The following is a 15,179-nucleotide window of genomic DNA, read 5'->3' on the forward strand; positions in this document are numbered from 1 at the left end:
GGCTCTCTCCAGAGAGTCCTGTGAGCATGTGTGTTTGGCTGGCCCGAGACGGCCGGCCAGCCAAACATACATGCGCACTGAGGGGGGAGTGCACAGCACTCGCCCTCATTGCTCATCACCCCCATGGAGCCACCCTTTTTCTCCCAAAACAATAATAAAACAAAGTTTATTATAGTTTTTGTGGAAAAGGTTTGTAGCTGCCGCGGGGCCTTATGGAGAAGCTGCCCCTGGATAATATTTAAAAGTCATTAACAACATAGTGGTCCAGTGTTTCCCCCATAGTTCTGAAACCAGTTGTATTAACATCCCAGATTCCTGCCACAGCAAAATGGTTTACTGACACAGATCTCTGCATCACATTTTCCTCTATACCATTGCATAAAGACAGCCAGGATTTATGTGCTTTCAGGTTTAAAAATATGGTGTTTTGCTGGGACAAAATGCCACTGGTCATACACAGAGTCACTGTCAATTTGCTCCCAAGACTTCCATAAGGATTTGGAATCCTTGCAGTTTGCTCACGGATCTGAGGTGGTTCAGTACATTGATAGCTTGTTGGATGCCTTACCCACAAGGGAGGCACATAATAGGACATTCTTGCCTTACCAATTATTTAGACCACAGAGGATTTAAGTTCTCCCTCGCAAAACATCAATACTGTCACCATAAAGTAGCCTGTGTGCTGGACTTTACTGGTGATTCTGTATGCTAGGAAGGGCCACTGTGAACTGATTTGCAGGAGCATGGTGGGAGAAACCTGCTCCCCACACCAATCGAGCAGTTGCCTGTCTGCCTACTGAACTGGGTGACCCCGTATGCCAGGAGGGGCCGCAGCTGAGTGCTTAAATATTTCTGGCAGGAGACATCAGTCTTCGCACTGAGCGGGCCATTGCTCATGTGCCTACTTTAACTTGCCAAACCCATATGGCAGGAGGGTCCGCCGCTGCGTAGATAAAGTCTGTGATGGGACAAACCTATCCCCACACTGATCGGACTGTTGCCCGTGTGCTGAAGTGGCTTGGCGACTGCATATGCCAGGAGCGGTAGCCGTGACCATCCAGGTGAGGCTAGCGTGATTGGAGTGTGAAAGCCAGAGAGGCGACCCCGTATGCAGGAGGGTCCCCTGAAGTCGAGAGGTCCGGGTCATCATCCATGACAAGGAAACTTTTGAGGTGGACTCAACCTTAACTTGGGGATTGCCTCTACAAAAGCCGTCTGAGCAAGGAAACCACCCCTAATCTCCACCGAGGGAAGGAAAGACTTACTGCCGGAGCACCCCGACCACCTGGATTCTGCAGGTAGCAGCTCAGGGAAGACAGTCGGTGCCTGCCAGGTGCTGTCACATGTGACCGCGAGTGGCCCAGCTCAGCCGATCCAGAACTGGACTGTGCTGCACCACTGCAAGGTACTTGGCCGCCAGAGCAGGTATGACAAGAACTGAGCCTTCACTGGTGCTACTAATTCCCTACTCTAAAAATTGAACTTACTTGCCGAATTTGGGAGGGACTCTTGAGTATGGCCTTTTAGTTTACATTCCCTGGATGTAGCCATAAGTGAATGGGGGGAATTAACAGTGAACCAGTTGCTCTAGAGGTGGGAGGACAAGGAACTGTTTGACAACTACTAGAGCTATGACCTCAAGGGGAATTGTGTTATTGCTTTATGAATGTCATTCTCCTTTGTATGTGTAGAGTTAGAATGAAAATACTTTTTAGATTTAAAAAAAGTATTTAACTGGACGGAGATCGATTACATGAGCCCGCATTGTGAGATATGAGTCGTATTCATTGAACTCTATCTGAGCTTCCCCATGGGGGAGCCTGCTCGAGCTACACTGCCCAGCTGAGTTTGGTGGAGAAGGGGGCGCTTGACCTCATCCAAGCAGGTTCCACTGTAGGATGGGTACAGTGACATCAGGGGTAAAAGGTCTCAACCACCTCTGTTGGGCCAAGTAACTCCTGTGTACCCTGCAGCCCCCTGAATGGGTTAAGAAAGGCCTGAATGGCCTGATCCTGGTGTTGCTGAAGCAAGTGAGCCATCATTTAAGAAATTATGGGTCCTCCACCCAAAGGATGATAGAAAATAATGATAAAGAAACGTGTTATCAAAATGAGTATTGAGAAACAACATAGGCCCATGCTAATCGACACTGGCTATTCAATTATAAAAGTGTCTGACTCTTGGGTGTGCACTCACATGCCAGCTTCCTTAGCTGAAGGATTATGTGCAAAGACCACTTTCTTTTCCATTGTTATTTACCTTTCTTTGCTAATTCACAGCTACCTGGGACACTTTGCACAAAACTAGGAGTTTTAAAAGTTAGATCAAAAGCCAATGGAAATGCGATTTACAATGCCTAAAAATAAACACAGCATGTGGCTAAATGAAAAAATATATTTTTAGCTGCACATGGAAACAATACAAGACATTATCCACATACACAAAAAGGGTGCTAAGATTCCTTAATGAATCAACCTTGAAGCAAAACTCTTTGCTACAAACACTTTGGATCTTTGACGCAGAAGGGCAGGGATGCTTTGCATAGCCCAAAAGGGAACCATAAAAGATGTGTAAAAGTAACTACACACACATTTTTAACGTGCCAGAGCAATTTATGTGTTACAATGAGTTACCTAAATACGTATTATGTTTCTAGAAGGAAGGTCTACTTCTCACTACCAGTTGGATGGGATGGCTCCTGCAATCTATCTTTACATATATCACACTGAACAGCTAAGGAGAATCCATTTCTACCATCAAAAGTAAGATTTCAGAGTAAGACACTTTAGATATTTTTCCTGCAACTATTCTTCCAGTAGGCATGGCACTAAGTGTTGTAAAAAGAAGAACATAAGCTCAATTTAAAGAGAGCTTGGTTAATGACACCCCTGCTGCTTTATCTAAATTACTGTAGAGAGGATTCCAATGTGAGGCAGGATTGTGCAGAACAGAATGGTGTTAGATCTAATTTTAGTAAACTAGAGAGGAGTCTGAAAGGTGATCAAAACACCAGACATTTATAGGTGTTGCATGCCTGGTTGACAACAGAGATATTGCTTGTGGATGGAAGCTTCCTGGGGCTACTACGCTGGCAGGGTGGAGGGCAGGGCAGGGCGGGCGGATTGGTGTGCACGTCAGGAAAAGCCAATCTATGAGGCTCGAGGGTATCCGGAAAAAACATGACAAATTATGGGGGAAATGGTGGGCCTATCATGTTTTTTTTGTTGAAATGTACCGCCAAGCGCTGGCTGTCCAGCAACAACATGTATCCTATGCTTTGTATCCAGATTATTGTCGCTGGCGGGGCTTATTGTGTGTGCACTGTTTTCAATTGACTGAAAACAATAAAAAAGTTGGTTCTAAAAAAAAAAAAAAAAACAATGAAAGGTGATCAAAACAGAGTGTTGCACTTTTATCCCTTACAATACACAAAATGTACAAGATCTTATATTCAATATCTCAAAGAGTTTACAAGAAGAACATAAGACACCAAGCCAGGATTTGGGGAAAAATTTGGAAACCAACAAGGAACTTGCGGAAAGTGGCTGTTTATGATCAGTATTTAAAGTAATCCTACTTCTGATTATATTACGTCTGCAGGGCCTACCTTATTTTCAATGTGTCTGAGTATGGGAAAGAATTGTAAAGGCATCAAGGGTAACAAGCAGAATTAGATGATAAGGAGCAAGGGATAGATTTAGAATACAAATTTCAGAACAAAGCTAGGCATTTGAATGAAAATGAGTGGGGAGATTGGCAAACACTGTCAAAAGGAGACAAATGTGAGCAGCTGGGTGGCAATTGCAGAAACAAAACGGACTTCATCTTGCTTATGTCACATGAACGCATTGCTACAGTACTAACGCATGCACAGGCAATGGCTTTAATGACTAATAATTAAGGGTATTTTGCACAGCCCAGCTTCAGATGGCATGGGAAGTCCTGGTATTTAGTTATGATGTTCTCGTTCAGGCACTTGCAAGTTTTTCCAAGTTGCTTCTGCAGTGGGAAAAATTGACTGTTTAACAAATGTTTTCAAATGTACCAAAAAGGGGTTGTTAATGCCTATAATGAATACTGAACTTTTTTTCATGCCAGAAAACTGAACCGTTGGGTAAATTTCCATTGGTGAATGAGTGTATATCTATCTTTATCTAGAGTTTTTTTATTAGACCTTTTTGCTGGAGCTCCCATAGCTTCTAATATCATTGAGATGAATGATACCTCCCTCTGAAAGAACAATCCTACTACTTGAATTTTATTTAGGATTTTGGCATTGACAAGTTAGATTAACTAGCACAATAGGTAAAACAAAGTAGTATCAATGATCAGTCCTGGAGGAAAGCAGCTCTTCCACCAACCTTACACAGCATGCATACTCAAAACACGGTGATGTTTTCCACAGCATAACTATATATGCTTAGAAGGCTATAGTTCTTGAGATAGTATTAGGAATATTTTGATTTGGCACTTCTACTCCCATGGAGCATGCTGCAGTCTGCAGGGGAAATCTGCCTTCACATTTCTAGTCTGTTGAAAATGAGGCAATAGCAGGAGACATTTGCTGTCCATGACCTTCAGTCAAATCTGAAATTCTACAATTCACAGAGCGTGGAGCACGATCTACCTGGCAAAGGTCATTTTTTTTCTCCATTTTCTAAGTAGCGTGCTTAATCATTATACAGCAAAGGAGATCAGAACATTCCCCCACTCTGGAAAAATGATATGACCTAGATAGTGTAATAGAAGTTTGTTAAATAAAAACTAACGTAGTAAGAAGACAATTCGAGGGATACTTGGGGAGCATTAGATCTTTTTAGCAATTGTTTCGGACTATTCAGGGCTCGATTAAAACTTTAGTTCTTGCTGTGAAAAAACTGCTGACAATCAAAACTGAATTACAAGGAAACAGTTTGCTATTTATGTTGCAGAATTAACTGTGCCAAAGGCGGATTCCAGTGTACAGAGCTAAAGTGCAGGGGCAAAAACTGTGCACATCTGGCTAAGTGGCATGGGGGCAAGTCCCAGTCCTACTTTCAGGTTCAGGCACCCAGAGCCCACCAGGCAATCCCAAAGGCTCTTGGGCGCAGCTGGTTCAGTTTCCTAGAGGCTGGAACATTAACTGATAGGAGGACTCATGATATGCTTACACTGGCAAAAGCAGTAGGCTGCTAGCTTACGGTACACATTCTACACCGAGATTCTTCACAAATGTCAGAATACTTGGCCATTCATCACACAACGGAGGTTGGGCATGTGGGTAGGCATCCAAATCCACTGCGCACGGCTGAATGCCACACACAAAAAGGTAGTTGGGGGTGTGAGAATTGGGCTCAGGGCCTGGCATCAAGAGTTACTGACACAACAGGTATGGGATGGGGCACAGCAGCAGGCCAGTCCTTGAGGGCAAAAGCTATGCAGAGAAGTGGGTACACTCAAAGAATAGGTATGACTGCTTAAAAAAAAAAAAAAATTAAATTTTTTTTTTTTTTTTTTAAAACACAGTACCTTTGTTAATGATAAATACTTACTTTTCTGCTCATAACGCATTACTATACGTTTTTCTAAAAACTCTCTCAATGTAGGATTACGAAAAAAAAAAAATCCAGGCCCTAGTTTATTATGATTAACTGAGCCAACCATCATGAGCACATCTACCAAGGAAACCATAACTCACTCCCCAACTGCAATACTTTTATGACCGCACAATATTTATACCAATAAACTGGACTTACCACAACATTATTAAATAACACATCTGAACAATGCAATACTGTATCTATTACAATATCAATCACAATGTTAAGGAGATGTGCAATTTAAACATCAGTTTATTGTACAGCATTACAACATTGATCGCTTACTGTCCTTCAGTGGCGTTCTCACCTACACGTGCAGCATGCTACACCATTCAGGGTGTGTGGTTAAAAGGATACCAACTTTGTTTTGAACCTATGTGTGAAGTGCTTCCATGACAGGTGTGATGACCACAGAGGTGCAGTTATGTTAGGAAACGCAGAGTTTAAGAGTATGGCAGTTGAAGTGTGAGAGACAGTTGTGTAGTTTATGATTTCAGAAAGCCTGTGAGAAGCTCTACAGGTTCCTTTATAGAATTTTTTACTTTCATAGTTACTTCACTGAGTTGTCCATTCTGAGATATCGTGTTTAAAATGTATGGTCCTGAGTAGGTATATGTTCAAGGGAAACGCGGATCAGAGATCTCCTGAGAGGTACATTGTTACTGTCGCAATGTATTTCATAATTCCCCCTACATCAACATGAAATCATGCCTTCATAAGTAATAAATTGTTGTACAGCAATGTGAAAATGCACAAAGCCCCATCAACAGGTTACTGCTACCGCTTGAATCTGCACTCATGTCAGCATATAAAGCTGCAGTATTAGCAATTAAATGAATACTATACAAGCCATTGCATTGTCTTAGCATAATGACCTAGAATCTCTCATGATTACTTAAATGACTTCACCAGCATCATATTGCTCCAAGTCTTAATGAAGTTACCAATGTGAACAAAACTGACTTCTTACAGCATGAAAGATTGTGTATTGATCATGAAATTGACAACTCAAGTGTAGTATATATGAATAGCTTCTCACACTAGCATTAGAGTTGCAGCTGCAAGCAGCATAACATTTCTACCACAATCAGCAATATATTGTCTTTGGAAGCTCCTTGGCAAAAACACAGAATGAGTGTTTGAATTCCCCCATATCAGGGTTGAATTTGCTGGGACACACTTATGCAATTACCACCACTCAAATAATGGAATTAACTTGACGCATGCAAGTGAAACTCCCTTCACATAAAGAATTACATCATCTCCACATGAGACACGCACATTTAATTTGTATGAAATGGACTCATATGAGCGAGGATACTACCCATATGATATCTGAAATTTTCCTATATGTGAGAAAACAGATTTTTGTTGCAGGGGCCATGAAGAACTGCCTTACGTGAGGCATTGTACTGCCCACCTCCCGAGTCAACCAATATCCCCATGTTGAACCTTAGCACTGCTTCACATTTGGCATTAAATTGACTGTGTCATAGCTCTTAATGTGGGCAGTTTCATGACAAAGTGTCAAAGTATGATCATGCAATAAAATGACTCAAACACGAGCCATGAAATTGCCTTTCAGGGGGTACAAACTTAACAAGAGGCAATAATTTGTTATTTTTTTTGTCCTTATACACCTCACCAGTAAATCGCACCTTATTTCCACAGGTTTCTTACTTCTGTATCCGGAACAAAAGAGGACATACCGCCCAAGGAGGACCCCATATCACCTGCTCAGCCTACCTGGGGTCGCCCCCTGTGGCTGGCACAGATGTAAGAGTTTTTTTTTTTTTTTTAAATCACTGGATGGACAATATACCCCTAGGAAGGGGCCCATTTCAGGAGCGGAGCCCATAGTTTCCTTTATTTTTACACCTCTGTTCAGGGCCACCAACCTTCAGATCTAATTTGGCTGTATTCACAAGCATGTCTAGCCAGCTCCTATGTAAGGGGGGGCTGCCATCACCCACTTCAAACAAATCTCCCTTCTGGCTAATAAAATAGCAAAAAAACAGCAAGCTCCTACTATTTCTCGACCACCCTACAGAGTCATGCGATTTGCCGAAAATAAGAGGGAGATTTACAGTCAATTCCTTCCCTATAATCTGCGTTCCCACCACCTCCGACCAAAACGAATCAACTCCTGGGCACTCCATAAACATATGAAGGTCTGAGGCGTTTGAAACTCCACATTTAACACAATTCACCACTTCCCCTTTCTTTATTTTCATAGGTTTTGCTGGGGTGATATATGCTCTGTGTATCACATACAAATCGTTTTTCCTCAGCAGGGCTACTTTAACTACCTCAAAACACATTCTCTTGGATTCTTGCCAACCTGAATGCGCTATTTCTTTCGTCATAATGCCTTGCCATAACTGCTCCGGCAACTTAAAATCACCATTGATCAACTCCAGAATCTCCCAATACCACTTTGCAACCTTACTGCTGTTGGGCGAGCCATTAAAAAGGCCTTCCGATAGGGGATTTTCCCCCAACCGGCTTCATCGAGTAGGCTGTGCCCAGGCTGCCAGTTGAAAATATTTAAACCTGGACAGAGTACCTCCTGTCATATCTCTCAGTTCTTCCCAGGAGAGTAGCACCGCATCCTGTATGAGATCACCCCAGTATTCCAAACTGGCTACTCTTATTGGTTTGGCCAAGGCATCTTTCAAACATTCCGGAGTGCCCGGCGAGTCCCAGATAGGTGCTCACTGATTGTAATAGTCTATCTTAATGATGGATTTCACCTGATGCCAACACATTGCTGCCTCCCTCAACATTTTTTCTTATTTTTTTTAAAGAATTTTGGATCACCAAACTTAAAAAGAAAGTGATTTGCCGTCCCTGGATAGTTTGTGTCATTGCTTTGAACATTGCGCCTATAGCTGTATCATACACGGAGGTAAATAACAACCTCGAGTTCCTCAGCAGAAAGGCCCAAGCATACAATTGTAGGTCTGGCAGTGATAAGCCTCCCTTCTCTCTCCTCCTCTGCTTTTTCCACGCAATCCTGGGACCCTTACATGCCCAGATAAATGAAGTGATAGCCTGTTGAAGCCCATTGAGATATCTACCATTCATTTGTAGCGGAATAGCATTTTGGATAAATTAATTTTGGGGAGAAGAAATATTTTAACCAGGTTTACCCTTCCCAGTACTGTCAACAGAAGATAGGCCCAGCCCTTCATTAAATTAATACACTCTTCTAACAATGCTTCTTGATTTTTCACCACCTATTTCTCAAAGTCTTCTGTAATTAATAAACCTAAATAATGCATTTCAGCCTTCCCATGCCAGCCATCCCCTTCCTGGTTCCATGCCATAATTTCAGACTTTTCTGAATTGACTTGATAGCCAGAGACAGAGCCAAAATCCTTACTTAGCCTTAGTAGGGCTGGGAGTGCAGTCGGCGGTGAATACCATTAAATCATCTGCATAAAGTGCTACTTTCCTCTTCCACTGCTCCCATTTAAAAGGAGCTATTTCAGGAAGCAGTCTTATTCTCCTGGCAAAAGGTTCGATATACAGATCAAATAAAAGTGGAGTCAGCGGGCAACCCTGCCTAGTTCCCCTCGACATCCTAAAAGAGTTTGTTAGTTTCCCTTTGATTAGAATTCTAGCAGAGGGGTCATGATAAATCCGTTTAATAGCCCTACAAAAGTTATTTCCCAGATTATAATTGCTCAGAATCTGAGCTAAATAACCCCAATTGACCCTATCAAAACCTTTTGTAGCTTCCAAAGCTATAACCCCCAAGGGGATCTTATAAGCAGTTGCCAAATCCATTGCCCCAATTAGAGTATGCATGAGCTCGTGTAAATACCTGCCCTTAACAAACCCCTTCTGATCTGTATTAATCACATCCTTTGCCACCAGATTTAATCTATTGATAAAACCTTTGCAAATAACTTGTAATCAGAGTTTAGCAGCGAAGCAGGTCTATATGACTCACACCTGGCCGGATTTTTACCTGGTTTCAGAATCAGTGAAATGACTGCCTCATTCCAAGACACAGGAATGGGGGAGTCGTTCGTAAAAACCTCAGAGAACAATCCTAACAGGAAAGGTGTTAATACCTGCTCCAGAGTCTTATACAATTCACCCGGGTGAATTATATTGAAATCCCCTGCCATTAACACTGGATCAGAAAAATCCAACAGCTGACAAAACAGCTTCTTAAGAGGCTCTGTATCATCAGTATTGGGGCCATAGAATCCTACCAGAGTGATAGGTCTACCAAGTAGCTTAGCTTTGATTATTATCCATCTACCTGTAGTATCTGTATTGACCTTTAATATTACTGGATCACACTGATGCTTAAACAATATTGCCACCCTCCTAGTATGAGCCCTGTTCAGTACATACACAGAGGCGGACCCATGTCTGATTTCTAAACAAGGCTTTCCATTCATCCCCAGTTATGTGCATTTCTTGCAATATCAAAACCTGAGCAGAAGAGTCCCTCAGATACTGTAGAATCCTGTCTCTCCTGCCTCTCACCCTCAGACCATTCACGTTCCAGGACAATATTTGACGTTTTTTTTTTTTTATTACAACGGACATCTTGGGCAGTCCCCTTCTTATGCATCCCTTACGAGTTGTCTAATGTGCTGAGATGTACAGGACTTTTTTTTTTTTTCATTATTTCCCCCATCTGCTCCCCACCCTGTGCTCCCCTCACCCCCCCCCCCCCCCTCACCCCCCCAGTCGTGCCCCCTCTACCCCCACAAGGAGAACCCTCCCTTTGTTCGGGTCTATGACCCAATTTTGAAGCACCAATTGGCCATCCCACGGCGGGCACAAATTATTTCTCAATACCTCCATCTTCAATAGTCTCCAGCAGCTCATCCGTTGCTTTCACCCCTCTTATATTATACATTTTATTATTATACATAATCCTGAGGGTTGCCGGGAATATCATCTGAACCGAGGTGCCTTGTTTCCTAAAATCTTCCACCCGCCTCCCCAGCTCCCACTGCCTATTTATAGTTGCACTGGACAAATCAGGCCTGACCTCAAATGTAAAGTGATCCCCCTTTAAAGTTTTCTGTCTAAGTGCCAGGATCAGAATTTTCTCTTTCAAAGAATAAGTTTGGAAATTTATCAAAATCTTCCGAGGTTTAAGACTATTTGGCCTCTTCTTGAAAGGGTCCCTATGAATCCGCTGGATATCCCTTGCTATTTCTTCCGGAGTCTCTTCCAATGAAAGCGAGCCTTTAAGAAGAGAACTCAAAAACATTTTTAAATTTTCACCTTCCACACCCTCCGGAACATTCAGTACTCTCAAATTGTTCCTCCTAGAACTGTTTTGCCAGCTGTTCCAGCTTGTTCTGTAAGGACTGCTCAATTCCCTTTAACATATCAATTTCTCTTTTATGAACTCTGATTTCCACGTTCATTTCTCCCACTGCCTCCTCCAATGCTTGTATTTTTTTCAGAGCTCCGCAGGCCTCCCCTATTTCCCCTTGATTATTCTCAGAGATAGAAAAGTAATTTTTAATATCCTTCAATAATGTCGAGAACGCTATCTCAATAGGGGACACTGGGCTGCTACCAAGTACTACTGAGCCAGAAGTAGAGGTCAGAGGGGGAGGGAGAAACAGGAGCCCCACTTCCCAATGGCGTCGCAACCAACAGAAATTCAGATTCAGGGACTATCTCTTCACTACCCATAGCTTCTCCACCCTTCTTCTGGCAAACCAGAGTCCCTTGGGGCGCCATCAAACATTGTTGTCGCAAATCATGAGGATGTGCCCCACCTTGACAGCCACGTTCCCCCTTGGCCTCCATCACCAATGTCTTTGGAGAACTGCCATTCATCCCAGCTTCCATAATAACCAACTTTGCTGGGGACTTAACTTTAAGAAAAGTTTTCACCCATGGAGTCAACTTGGAACTTGCATTTTAATTCCCGATTTTAATGTTTTTTTGGGGGCTTTAAGCCACCCTTTCTGCTTCCTTCCCCAACTTCAGGTTTAACACGCTGCAAACTTTGCCTATCAGGAGGATTATGGCGCCTCATAGAGTCCAACTTACAGTGCACAATGCCCGGCTGCAAACCCCCGGTCCCACCACCTCCTACCTTATCTTGGAGTGCTGCTTTGCTGGGGAAAAACAAATAATAGTATTGCTGCTACACCACCTTCCTGCTGGTTTCAAACTTGGAACTCCTCTGCCTTCGAACGGCAGCCTGTCAGCTTCAGTGCGGACTCTGCCGGTCTTAACCTGGAAGGGAAGTCGGGCCGCGAGTCATCTGGAGCGTCCGAGCTCAGACCTCGCCCTGAACCAACACAGCCCAGGGGAGGCGCTGGGAGCCCCGCAGACGTTCCCACTGTACTGTAGCGGAGCTCCCATTCACGGGAGCTAAAAAAAGCCAAGGAATCGCAGAAGATGCCGTCTCCACGTGCCAACGCCGAGGAGCCGGTAGGTGCTTCAGCGCGCTGCACCGTAAGCAGCCACCATGTTCTCCCCGGCAATAATTTTTTTGCTCAAGTCAGTAAATGGCACTTGAGTGAGAACATCAACACTTAAGATATACATTTGCACCTATCAGAGGCATTAACAGATCAACAAGAGCCACTTGTGTCGAGACTTGCAATTAGACTCTCCTCAGACCCAGGTGAAGAAATCTATCAAAGGATGTGTTTGTAAGCGCAATACTGGGGTGCAACATACTTTGCATGACACTTTCAGGGGTATACAGTTTTAATCAACCACAACTTCAATTTGATTGAGTTTTAAAGCAACAGAAAGAGATGTGCAACAAAGAAGTTCCCTCTAATTTCATTTTGTTTTAGAGTGCTTGCAGCACCTAGAAAGCTTGATTTGTGCGATGGAGAGAGCAGAAATAAAATCTATCCATTTTGTTAATACTACGGACACATTTAATTTCTGTTAGCTTTAATCATCTTAGTATGCTACAGAAAAATATTTCGAGTTACTGGTAAGCAATAGCAGTATGCAAGTGCCTCCATGTTTCTGAAGTGCTTGAAAGAAACAAAATAAACTTTTTTTTGATTCACAAGAAACAGTCTGCACTTTTAGGTGATAACAGTAATTCCTTGGCACCACATTGCATTTACGAAACAAAGCAGGGCTGGGTAAAAAAAAAAAAAAAAAAAAAAATACATTTATCAATTGCTAATCCTACTGGCACTGGTAACAGCAATTAGAAAATAGCAATCAGAAAAGCAGTCTCAAATGTCAGCATTTATATTTATTGGTGGCAAAATGAATGAATAACTTTAGACACTGAGGTCTCAAAACAGGAGAAAAGAGGTAGAATAATCACAAAATCATCCTAATTAACAGCACTGTGTATTTCAATAGATTATAACACGGTCCACATCCTCTTGTTGCAGCTAAAGCAGACCTACAAAGGTTCACTTTAACATAACACACAACCAAATGAGAAGCAAATGAAAGCCTGTAGGGAGATGGATCGGTGGCCAATATCTTGTTTGGAGAAGCAACCGAACCATACACTCCAAGTCATGTAGACGGTGGTGGCTAATACCTCAAAGGTCAAGGAGAGAAGAAGCCCACTGCTATTCCCCAGCAGCGCGTTATAGTCATAAACCAACCAAATCTATCTACTTCACCTGTCAAATAAGAACATTTGCAGAGTCCACTTTCCTACATCTATGGCAAAGTAACCTGTTGCTCTCTCCTATGTATTTTCAACCGAGACAAAGGGACAGTAAGCATACAGGAGTCCACCAAAAACTGCGTATTAGAAGTCGTCAAAGTTGAGCTGAGCCTCCTGAAAGACGCAAACTTTCTCTGCTATCTTTAGTTTCCAATACAGTTCTAGAACAGTGCCAAGGGACATAGGCACACCAAATCAAAATATCAAATTCAAATAGTAATTTAAAAAAAACAAGAAAAGGCAATACATGCAATCTGGAAAAGGATGGCCAATAAGTAATGATTTATATAGGGACAGATAAAGCTTCCTAGATACCAAAAGAAGAAGTGTATCAATCAGATGAACAACATACAACAGATAGACAACATCTGCGATACCCAGTAGAGATGTAAAAGTAACTAATAAAGTAGTTGCACACAACTATGTGAAGGCTACACAGAGACTAATGTGGAATACCAGGGTGATTTAGCACGGACAAGCATAAATAGTTCTTTAGCAAGCCCAGGAAACTCGAACAAATACACCAGCTGTTGTAAGAGGATAGCTTAGTCATGGGTGGCAAAGACACCAGAAACGCTACCTCCCCCATAAGCAGAACCTCAGCCATATTACTCAGCACATTAACTCGAGACTGCAGTTCACCGAAAACAGTCTCTGGCTCAATACCTTTCAGTTTTTAATAATCTTTTTATTTGCAGTCCTGGTTAAAAATAAAACACAATGCAGGTGAGAAACCGAGGTACAGCCAGGAATCAGAAACAAGTGTGCAACAAGAACCATTTTATTACTATTCTAGATTGATTGCACACTCAGGGGCAAAGTGCTATCCAAGAGTCTGATCAGCTTAAGTGCTTACTTAAAAGTGGTGGTTCACTTCAAGTCAAGTCTGGGATACAGCATATAAAGTTAACCAAATTACTTCAGCTATTCGTGCATAGGTGTGTCAGAAGGAGAAAAATAGTGTCCACCAGCCATCTTTGATTAGGTGAATTAATTACAGCAGTGTTATCAACATCTACAAGGTACTGTACACACAAAAATACTAGGCAGCAAATCTGTCATGACCTGCGAAACAATAGCTTATCTGGTATCCGTATGGTAATTTCCTGACCCATTGACCTGCCCCCAGCCCCCCATGCATCTAGAATGAATGGCAGCAGTGCAGGTTATGCAATTATCGGCAAGAGACGATTAAGCATACCACATATACCTGCCCATCACTGATAACTGATTACGGTCATTGGTTAATATCCTGTTTTAACGCAGCAGGGGTCCGCTCATGCAGAATCGCTATGATTCAGTCCCTCCAATACATTAACCTCCTGTTTTGTAAAATATCTGGATTATGTGGCCAAGAAATGAAAACACTCTGGTGGCTGTGATCAAGTAATTGTAACCAAAGGCCATATATGTTTAAAAAGGTGATATTTTGCAATTACCAATAGCAAATGTTTCCTATTTGGTACTAGCAAACACCAATGTACAAATTTGTCTGATACATTTTGAGATTTCCAGTGGCTTGCAAATAGACCTACCCCATGAATATTAATGAGTTGGTCTCTGTTTGCAACCCACGGCGAATCACAGGGATGTTAAATAAAGCAATAATTTTTTCTTAAAAAGAAAACAGGATGCATTAAAAAAAAAATAAAAAAATAAAATAAAAAAAAAGAAGGTTTTTCATTTTTTAAGAGTAGGAAGTGGACCAGGGGACCACTCCTGCTCCTGAAAATAGCTTTTACGAACATTCACAAAGGGTTACATTGCAAATGGGTTACAACCAACTTGAAGTTGGCGGTGTATTGCAAAATATTTTGCGACTGCATTTCAATCGCAAAACACTCAAACATACCACTGCGATTTAGTATTAGGAAGGGAAACCGTAAACATGTGCCTTCCTAATACCAAATTGCAAACCAAATTTGTGATTTTGTAATAAGTTACCG

At 42.2% G+C, this 15,179-nt stretch overlaps 1 protein-coding gene across 2 annotated transcripts in view; it reads right to left on the reverse strand.

Annotated features, from left to right (window-relative positions):
• PELP1 (proline, glutamate and leucine rich protein 1) overlaps positions 1-15,179 on the reverse strand; it is a 244,783-nt gene that overhangs the window by 216,738 nt on the left and 12,866 nt on the right. The gene's annotated exons all lie outside the window — the stretch shown is intronic.

Source organism: Pleurodeles waltl, chromosome 12, assembly GCF_031143425.1.
Source record: "Pleurodeles waltl isolate 20211129_DDA chromosome 12, aPleWal1.hap1.20221129, whole genome shotgun sequence".
Classification (NCBI taxonomy): Eukaryota; Metazoa; Chordata; class Amphibia; order Caudata; family Salamandridae; genus Pleurodeles; species Pleurodeles waltl.